General features: G+C 43.3%; 1 pseudogene; it reads right to left on the reverse strand.

The window, feature by feature from the left end:
• Positions 1–4,264: 4,264 nt before the first annotated feature.
• LOC126109067 (5S ribosomal RNA) lies at positions 4,265–4,382 on the reverse strand (annotated as a pseudogene).
• Between the last annotated feature and the right edge of the window lie 6,496 nt (positions 4,383–10,878).

Consider the following 10,878-nt stretch of genomic DNA (forward strand, 5'->3'; position numbering starts at 1 on the left):
TGCGACTCATTGGTCTACAGTACTAGCATCGAGCACATCAGTACGTAGCATCAACAGGTTAGTGTTCATCACGAACTTGGTTTTGCAGTCAGTGCAATGTTTACAAATGCGGAGTTGGCAGATGCCCATTTGATGTACGGATTAGCACGGGGCAATAGCCGTGGCGCGGTACGTTTGTATGGAGACAGATTTCCAGAACGAAGGTGCCCCGACAGGAAGACGTCCGAGGCAATTGATCGGCGTCTTAGGGAGCGCGGAACATTCCAGCCTACAACTCGCGACTGGGGAAGACCTAGAACGACGAGGACACCTGCAATGGACAAGGCAATTCTTTGTGCAGTTGACGATAACTCTAATGTCAGCGTCAGAGAAGTTGCTGCTGTACAAGGTAAAGTTGACCACGTCACTGTATGGAGAGTGCTACGGGAGAACCATTTGTTTCCGTACCATGTACAGCGTGTGCAGGCACTATCAGCAGCTGATTGGCCTCCACGGGTACGCTTCTGCGAATGGGTCTTCCGACAATGTGTCAATCCTCATTTCAGTGCAAGTGTTCTCTTTACGGATGAGGCTTCATTCCAATGTGATCAAATTGTAAATTTTCACAATCGACATGTGTGGGCTGACGAGAATCCGCACGCAATTGTGCAATCACGTCATCGACACAGATTTTCTGTGAACGTTTGGGTAGGCATTGTTCGTGATGTCTCGATTGGGCCCCATGTTCTTCCAACTACGCTCAATGGAGCACGTTATCATGATTTCATACGGGATACTCTACCTGTGCTGCTAGAACATGTGCCTTCACAAGTACGACACAACATGTGGTTCATGCACGACGGAGTTCCTGCACATTTCAGTCGAAGTGTTCGTACGCTTCTCAACAACAGATTCGGTGACCGAGGGATTGGTAGAGGCGGACCAATTCCGTGGCCTCCACGCTCTCCTGACCTCAACCCTCTTGACTTTCATTTATGGGGGCATTTGAAAGCTCTTGTCTACCCAACCCCGGTACCAAATGTAGAGACTCTTCGTGCTCGTATTGTGGACGGCTGTGATACAATACGCCATTCTCCAGGGCTGCATCCGCGAATCAGGGATTCCATGCGACGGAGGGTGGATGCGCATATCCTCGCTAACGGAGGACATTTTGAACATTTCCTGTAACAACGTGTTTGAAGTCACGCTGGTAAGTTCTGTTGTTGTGTGTTTCCATTCCATGATTAATGTGATGTGAAGAGAAGTAATAAAATGAGCTCTAACATGGAAAGTAAGCGTTTCCGGACACATGTCCACATAACATATTTTCTTTCTTTGTGTGTGAGGAATGTTTCCTGAAAGTTTGGCCGTACCTTTTTGTAACACCCTGTATAGGGCGTCGATTTGCAGCCTGGCGTCAGTTCTCAGAGGGACTCATCAAAAGAAGCAGCATTTTCCTGAAGATGGCGACCAGTTGGATCGCCGAAATATCGAGTCAAGGTGATTTTAGGATCCGGCAGCAAACCCGAAGAGACTTTCAAGACGTCAGTTCTACTCATCTATCACGACTTAAGCTCTTCTCCCAAAAGATACCAATAATAATGGCGTCACTTTGTGTGTGTGTGTGTGTGTGTGTGTGTGTGTGCGCGCGCGCTCCCGGTTTTCTGCGACGCTACACGCCAAGCTCTTTAGAATTTCTTAATACCCTGTGCGACCAGTGGAGCGTGAAATTAGCTGCTCGCCTGGTGGCATGCCATTAGTTGCCCGATACTTGTCACACTCGCTATCGTCAGTAATGAGCGGAGGTAGAGTTAAATTAGTTCTCAATATCTAAGTGATTAATGACGGAGACGGCAAACAGTGGCCGCGCGGGATTAGCCGAGCGGTCTCAGGCGCTGCATTCTCTATGCGCGTGATCCCGGCAGAGGTTCGGGTCATCCCTCGGGCATGGGTGTGTGTATTTGTACTTAGGATAATTTAGGTTAAGTACTGTGTTAGCTTAGGGACTGACGACCTCAGCAGTTAAGTCCCATAAGATTTCACACACATTTGAACGTATTTTTTTCGCAAATAGTGGCGGGTCTATAGAGGGTCTATACAAGGGCGACTTACTTGAGGACAATATTATGGAAATGGAAGACGAGGTAGATGAAGATGAAATGGGAGATATGATACTGCGTGAAGAATTTGACAGGGCACTGAAAGACCTGAGTCGAAACAAGGCCCCCGAACATTCCATCAGAACTTGGGAGAGCCAGTCCTGACAAACTCTACCGTCTGGTGAGCAAGATGTATGAGACAGGCGAAATACCCTCAGACTTCAAGAAGAATATAATAATTCCAATCCCAAAGAAAGCAGGTGTGAAAATTACTGAACTATCAGTTTAATAAGCCACAGCTGCAAAATACTAACGCGAATTCTTTACAGACGAATGGAAAAACTGATAGAAACCGACCTGGGGGAAGATCAGTTTGGATTCCGTAGAAATGTTGGGACACGTAAGGCAATACCGACCCTACGACTTATCTTAGCCCGCATCTCGTGGTCGTGCGGTAGCGTTCTCGCTTCCCACGCCCGGGTTCCCGGGTTCGATTCCCGGCGGGGTCAGGGATTTTCTCTGCCTCGTGATGGCTGGGTGTTGTGTGCTGTCCTTAGGTTAGTTAGGTTTAAGTAGTTCTAAGTTCTAGGGGACTGATGACCATAGATGTTAAGTCCCATAGTGCTCAGAGCCATTTTGAACTTATCTTAGAAGAAAGATTAAGGAAAGGCAAACCTGCGTTTCTAGCATTTGTAGACTTGGAGAAAGCTTTTGACAATGTTGATTGGAATACTCTCTTTCAAATTCTGTAGGTGGCAGTGGTAAAATACAGCGAGGGAAAGGCTATTTACAATTTGTACAGAAACAAGATGGCAGTTATGAGTCGAGGGGTATGAAAGGGAAGCAGTGGTTGGGAAGGGAGTGAGACAGGGTTGTAGCCTATCCCCGATGTTATTCAATCTGTATATTGAGCAGGCAATAAAGGAAACAAAAGAAAAGTTCGGAGTATGTATTAAAATCCATGGAGAAGAAATAAAAACTTTGAGGTTCGCCGATGACATTGTAATTCTGTCAGAGACAGCAAAAGACTTGGAAGAGCAGTTGAATGGAATGGACAGTGTCTTGAAAGGAGGATATAAGATGACCATCAACAAAAGCAAAACGAGGATAACGGAATGCAGTCGAATTAAGTCAGGTGATGCTGAGGAATTAGATTAGGAAATGTGACACTTAAAGTAGTAAAGGAGTTTTGCTATTTGGGGAGCAAAATAACTGATGATGGTCGAAGTAGAGAGGATATAAAATATAGACTGGCAATGGCAAGGAAAGCGTTTTTGGAGAAGAAAAATTTGTTAACATCGAGTATAGATTTGAATGTCAGGAAGTCGTTTCTGAAAGTATTTGTATGGAGTGTAGCCATGTATGGAAGTGAAACATGGACGATAAATAGTTTGGACAAGAAGAGAATAGACGCTTTTGAAATGTGGTGCTACAGAAGAATGCTGAAGATTAGATGGGTAGATCACATAACTAATGAGGCGGTAATGAATAGAATAGGGGAAAAGAGGAGTTTGTGGCACAACTTGACTAGAAGAAGGGATCGGTTGGTAGGACATGTTCTGAGGCGCCGAGGGATCACCAATTTAGTACTGGAGGGCAGCGTGGAGGGTAAAAATCGTATAGGGAGACCAAGAGATGAATACACTAAGCAGATTCAGAAGGATGTAGGTTGCAGTAGGTACTGGGAGATGAAGAAGCTTGCACAGGATAGAGTAGCATGGAGAGCTGCATCAAACCAGTCTCAGGACTGAAGACCACAACAACAACCACAACAACAGTGGCGGAGAGAAGCGACGATAGCCCTGTTCGTAGCAGACTTCACAGCATTCGTTAAAACGCCTTTCTGCATCCTAGTCCTCACGTACAGTGAGGTTACAAAATTCACGGTTATGCGCATGTACAGATGACAGTAGTGTCGCATACGCAAGGCATAAAAGGCCACTGCTTTGGTGGCGTTGTCATTTCTATTCTGATGATAAATAAAGCATTCTGTCGTCAGGCCACGAGTGGCCTACCGGGACCATCCGACCGCCGTGTCATCCTCAGTGGAGGACGCGGATAGGAGGGGCGTGGGGTCAGCACACCACTCTCCCGGTCGTTATGATGATTTTCTTTGACCGGAGCCGCTACTATTCGGTCGAGTAGCTCCTCAATTGACATCACGAGGCTGAGTGCACCCCGATAAATGGCAACAGCGCATGGCGGCCCGGATGGTCACCCATCCAAGTGCCGACCACGCCCGACAGCGCTTAACTTCGGTGATCTCACGGGAACCGGTGTAGCCACTGCGGCAAGGCTGTTGCCACTTCTATTGTGATGATACATCCTGAAATCTTTCCGCCGTCGCCTGCACTACGTGAATTAATATACTTTGAACGTGGAATAGTAGTTGAAGCTAGAACATGGGACATTCAGTTTCGGAAATCGTTAAGGAATTCAATATTCCGAGATCCACAGTATCCAGAATACCGTATTTGAGGCATTACCTCTCACCAAGGACGGCGAAGTGGCCGACCACATTCACTTAACGACCGAGAGCAGCGGCGTATGCGTACAGTTGTCGGTGCTGACAGACAAGCAACACTGCGTGAAATATCCCCAGATACAAATGTGGGACGTAAGACGAACGTATCCGTTAGGACAGTGCGGTGAAATTTGGCATTAGGGGAAAGTCTAGATAGAGGACACACAAACCCATCTTATAAAAAATTATTGCTAGTTTTTCTAGGAATAATACATATTAGTTACAGGTGCCTAACTTTTAACACAAACTTTAAATATATGGTGTATCATGTAATAAGATTGCTATGCATTAGTGTGACAGTACGAAAAAGAGAGACAAAGATATTCTTTATTACTTTGTAGTGTAGTGCGTTTAGATAATTAACCTTAGACAGTAATCTTTTGTTTTTGTTAAGATTTAATTTCATAAGAGAGGAGTCTGTTCTGTATTGTGTAGTACAAATCTACGCCATTGCCACATTTTGATCGTTGTTGTCGTGGTCTTCAGTCCAGAGACAGCTTTGATGCAGCTCTCCATGCTACTCTATCCTGTACAAGGTTCTTCATCACCCAGTACCTACTGCAACCTACATCCTTCTGAATCTTCGTAGTGTATTCATCTCTTGGTCTCCCTTTACCATTTTTACCCTCCAATACTAAATTGGTGACCCCTTGACGCCTCAGAATATGTCCTACCAACCGATCCCTTCTTCTAGTCAAGTTCTCTTCACTCCAATTCTATTCAGTACCTCATCATTAGTTATGTGATCTACCCATCTAATCTTCAGCATTCTTCTGTAGCACCACATTTCGAACGCTTCTATTCTCCTCTTGTCCAAACTATTTATCGTCCATGTTTCACTTCCATACATGGCTACACTCCATACAAATATTTTCAGAAACGACTTCCTGACACTTCAATCTATACTCGATGTTAACAAATTTCTCTTCTTCAGAAACGCTTTTCTTGCCATTGCCAGTCTACATTTTATATCCTCTCTACTTCGACCATCATCAGTTATTTTGCTCCCCAAATAGCAAAACTCCTTTACTACTTTAAGTGTCTCATTTCCTAATCTGATGTCCTCAACATCACCCGACTTAATTCGACTACATTCCATTATCCTCGTTTTGCTTTTGTTGATGTTCATCTTATATCCTTCTTTCAAGACACTGTCCAATCCGTTCGACTGCTCTGCCAAGTCCTTTGCTGTCTCTGACAGAATTACAATGTCATCGGCGAACCTCAATGTTTTCATTTCTTCTCCATGGATTTTAATACCTACTCCGAATTTTTCTTTTGTTCCCTTTACTGCTTGCTCAATATAGAGACTGAATAACATCGGGGAGGGGCTACAACCCTGTCTCACTCCCTTCCCAACCACTGCTTCCCTTTCATGCCCCTCGACTCTTATAACTGCCATCTGGTTTCTGTACAATTTGTAAATAGCCTTTCGCTCCCTGTATTTTAGCCCTGCCACCTTCAGAATTTGAAAGAGAGTATTCCAGTCAACATTGTCAATCTACAAATGCTAGAAACGTAGGTTTGCCTTTCCTTAATCTATTTTCTAAGATAAGTCGTAGAGTCAGTATTGCCTCACGTGTTCCAACATTTCTACGGAATCTGAACTGATCTTCCCCAACGTTGGCTTCTACCAGTTTTTTTCCATTCGTCTGTAAATAATTCGTGTTAATATCTTGCAGCCGTGGCTTATTAAATTGATTGTTCGATAATCTTCACATCTGTCAACACCTGCTTTCTTTGGGATTGGAATTACTATATTCTTCTTGAAGTCTGAGGGAATTTCGCCTGTCTCATACATCTTGCTCACCAGATGGTAGAGTTTTGTCAGGACTGGCTCCCCAATGCTGTCAGTAGTCTAATGGAATGTTGTCTACACCCGCGGCCTTGTTTCGACTCTTCCATTTCCATAATATTATCCTCAAGAGCATCGCCCTTCTATAGACCCTCTACTGCTTCCACCCATCATATACATCTGTATACCGTATATGATAGAGAATCGCCAATTAATGTACGGGAAGAATTTCAATGACACTAAGGTCAATAAAACTTCCTTTATTTCAAAAATATTTCCATAAGCGACGTATACTCTAGAGTGATCTGTTAATGAAATCTAGCTCGAGAACAATTCCGACGGAGGCGTTCAGTTCTAAATAAATAATTTGATGCTTTCTTCGGAAAAGAAGTGATTTCACGGATCTTTTTATTTATTTATTTATTTTTTATTTTATTATTATTTTATTTTTGGCCTCCATTGTTTCTAAGCACTGAAGGCAAATCTGATTGCTATGCATCGGAGCCCCGACGAATATTTCTCCACAACTTCGACTAACACTTTCAGCTTCAACACAGCATCTGCAGCAGCTGGAGCAAATCGTCATGACAACGGAAGCGTATAGTGTGAAAGCAGTTTCACCCATTGCCCGTGTCCCACCAGCTGTGTATATATTCACTACATCAGAACACACACACAGACAATCACTCATACATATAAAGCCACAACACAAGGTGGTGTGGGAAACATCTCACTATAAAAGGCTCAGTATAGGCAAAACAGAAATAACAGTAAGTCGAGATAGCTGAATGATTTTATAAGTGACAACAACACACTGCTCGTTCGTATTCTTAGCCGCGTTGTCTGGTAAGAGTACGCGACATGCAGTCAAAGTGTACGCACTAACATAAACCAGAAGAAAATCCAAGATGTCCTCCATAATCTGTGCGTTGTTCATGTCACCGTTGGGAGCAATTATGACACGTAATCCAGTCTTCCGTCAGGATCCTTACAGACTTCACCAATCCCTGGGCAATTCAAAACAGCATATCCATCTTTGGGTTTCGTTAAGACGATGTGGCGAGCTTAAGTCGAGATAAGCCCTAGAGATTCTGCTTTGTTTGCTGCCGGTATTTTATCTCTTCTTGGTTTTTTGTGATATAGTTTCTCTTTCCAGCAGTGCACGGAGACCCAGACAACATTTCGGATTTTTTGCCATTTTATTCTGTGTTGTTGGTCGTTCATATTTTGGCAGTTGGCCGGCCGCTGTGGCCGAGCGGTTCTAGTCGCTTCAGTACGGAACCGCGCTGCTACTACGGTCGCAGGTTCGAATCCTGCCTCGGACATGGATGTGTGTGATGTCCTGAAGTTAGTTAGGTTTAAGTAGTTCTAAGTCTAGGGGACTGATGACCTCAGATGTTAAGTCTCATAGTGCTTAGAGCCATTTGAACGATTTTAGGCAGTGGATAAATAGTGGATAAACTTTTTCAATTATGGGCGCCGTGGCTCGGTATTTCTGCAGCGGACTTCCAACAACTTGAGTCCATGGTATGTCGAGTTTCTCCTCTACGCCGGTGAAGGGAGATTCGACACGATATCAGGAGGTAACCTATGAATTTTGTCACCAGTTTCTACTTTGCAAGTGACTGTGGAGTGGATAGCTACATATGGAGCGGTCTTACGTGTTTACACGCAAAAGTATTCGATGTTATCATGCCTGGACTGCAAGTATGATGGACGACTTCACAGGCCTTTTGTCTCAGCCAGAAAGAGCCCCTATTGAGTCGACCCTTTGTTCGCCACGTATTATTTGATGTTCCCTCGCTGCGGCAGTCGTTTTAATTATCGGAAAATATACATGTACAGGGACACTCATAAATACGAGCACAATTCACCGTTCTAGATATAGTATTTAAAAAAAAAAAATAATCCAGTTGTGCAAATGCTGGTCCGTGCGTAATACCAGTGTGGCGTATAATTTCACTCCGCATAAATCCGTGCTAGTATTGTTCTTGTTTGGGAGAGATAAAAAAATTAGCGTCGGTCATACTGCATTAACTGCAGCATTATTCTTCCTCCATTGGCTGTCTGATGGCACAGAAAACCATGTAATTACGTTTCTTCCTCTAATTGAACTCTGTTGTTGGTTTTGAAAGCTGCCCGTTTTACTTGTTTATTAAGTTGGAGCCATCCTTTCGAGTGCTGGCAGAAAACATTGCATTTCTATCTGGTCTCGTGGGCTGGTAACGGAAAGGTCGCAGGGTCGATTCCTGGTCCGACCACGGATTTTTCAGACTACCGTATCTCTGAGAGACACAAGAAGTTACTGTAATTCTCTTTCCGACAGAATTTATTCGCCAATGGTAGCCCCAAGTGTAATGTAAAATTTCACAACTCAAGTTGCAGGCTTTCCCTAATATTACTATTAAACTGCTTAGCCTTATGTTGAAGATAATTTTTATTTCCTTTATTTTTCTAGTATGATGTAGCACGCCACAAATTCCGTCTCCGCCTGCGCTGTTCTGCCGTTTATGTCCTCCTCGCTTCGACCGTCATAGGTTATTCTGCTTCCAAAGATTCTTAATTCCGTCTAATTTGTGACCACTGATTTTGATATTAAGTTTGTAGCTTTTCTCGTATCTACTAGCTGCCACTATTTGTCTTACTCGCAAACTGTATCCTTTACTCATTAGACTGTTCATTCCTTGCAACGTATCCTGAAATGTTTCGCCACTTTCACTGCCGATAGCAATGTCATCACAGAATCTTATCATAGATATTATTTCAGCCTGAGGTTTAAACCAACTCCTGAACCTTCCTTTTACCTCCATCATTGCTTCACCGAAGTATATATTGAACAATAGGGGCAAAAACTGCATCCGTGTCATGTTGTTGTTGTGGTCTTCAGTCCTGAGACTGGTTTGATGCAGCTCTCCATGCTACTCTATCCTGTGCAAGCTTCTTCATCTCCCAGTACCTACTGCAACCTACATCCTTCTGAATCTGCTTAGTGTATTGATCTCTTGGTCTCCCTCTACGATTTTTACCCTCCACGCTGCCCTCAAATGCTAAATTTGTGATCCCTCGATGCCTCAGAACATGTCCTACCAACTGATCCCTTCTTCTAGTCAAGTTGTGCCACAAACTTCTCTTCTCCCCAATCCTATTCAATACCTCCTCATTAGTTACGTGATCTACCCACCTTATCTTCAGCATTCTTCTGTAGCACCACATTTCGAAAGCTTCTATTCTCTTCTTGTCCAAACTAGTTATCGTCCATGTCTCACTTCCATACATGGCTACACTCCATACAAATACTTCCAGAAACGACTTCCTGACACCTAAATCTATATTCGAAGTTAACAAATTTCTCTTCTTGAGAAACGCTTTCCTTGCCGTTGCCAGTCTACATTTTATATCCTCTCTACTTCGACCATCATCGGTTATTTTACTCCCTAAATAGCAAAACTCCTTTACTACTTTAAGTGTCTCATTTCCTAATCTAATTCCCTCAGCATCACCCGACTTAATTCGACTACATTCCATTATCCTCGTTTTGCTTTTGTTGATGTTCATCTTATATCCTCCTTTCAAGACACTGTCCATTCCGTTCAACTGCTCTTCCAAGTCCTTTGCTGTCTCTGACAGAATTACAATGTCATCGGCGAACCTCAAGGTTTTTACTTCTTCTCCATGAATTTTAATACCTACTCCAAATTTTTCTTTTGTTTCCTTTACTGCTTGCTCAATATACAGATTGAATAACATCGGGGAGAGGCTACAACCCTGTCTCACTCCTTTCCCAACCACTGCTTCCCTTTCATGCCCCTCGACTCTTATAACTGCCATCTGGTTTCTGTACAAATTGTAAATAGCCTTTCGCTCCCTGTATTTTACCCCTGCCACCTTTAGAATTTGAAAGAGAGTATTCCAGTCAACATTGTCAAAAGTTTTCTCTAAGTCTACAAATGCTAGAAACGTAGGTTTGCCTATCCTTAATCTTTCTTCCAAGATAAGTCGTAAGGTCGGTATTGCCTCACGTGTTCCAACATTTATTACACCCTTTTTAATCCGAGCGTTTCCTTCTTGACCTTCCACTGTTGCTGTTCCCTTTTGGTTCCTGTACATGTTGTATATTACCCGTCCTTCCCTACTGCTTACCCCTATTTTTTTTCTCAGAATTTCGAACATATAGCACTATTTTACATTGTCGAACGCTTTTTGCACTTAGACAAATCCGATGAGCGTATCTTGATTTTCTTTCAGTCCTGGTTCCATTATCATGCATAAATTCAGAACTGTCTCGGTGGACGTTTACCTTTGCTAAAGATAAACTGATTGTGATCTAACACGTCCTTTGGTTTGTTCTCCATTATTCTGTATCTTATTCTTGTCAGCAGCTTCGATGTATCAGCTGTTTATACTGACTGTGCGATAATTCTCGCACTTGTTATCTCTTGCTATCTTCGGAATTGTGTGGATCGTATTTTTCCGAATGTCTG

The sequence above is a fragment of the Schistocerca cancellata genome, chromosome 11, assembly GCF_023864275.1.
Source record: "Schistocerca cancellata isolate TAMUIC-IGC-003103 chromosome 11, iqSchCanc2.1, whole genome shotgun sequence".
NCBI lineage: Eukaryota > Metazoa > Arthropoda > Insecta > Orthoptera > Acrididae > Schistocerca > Schistocerca cancellata.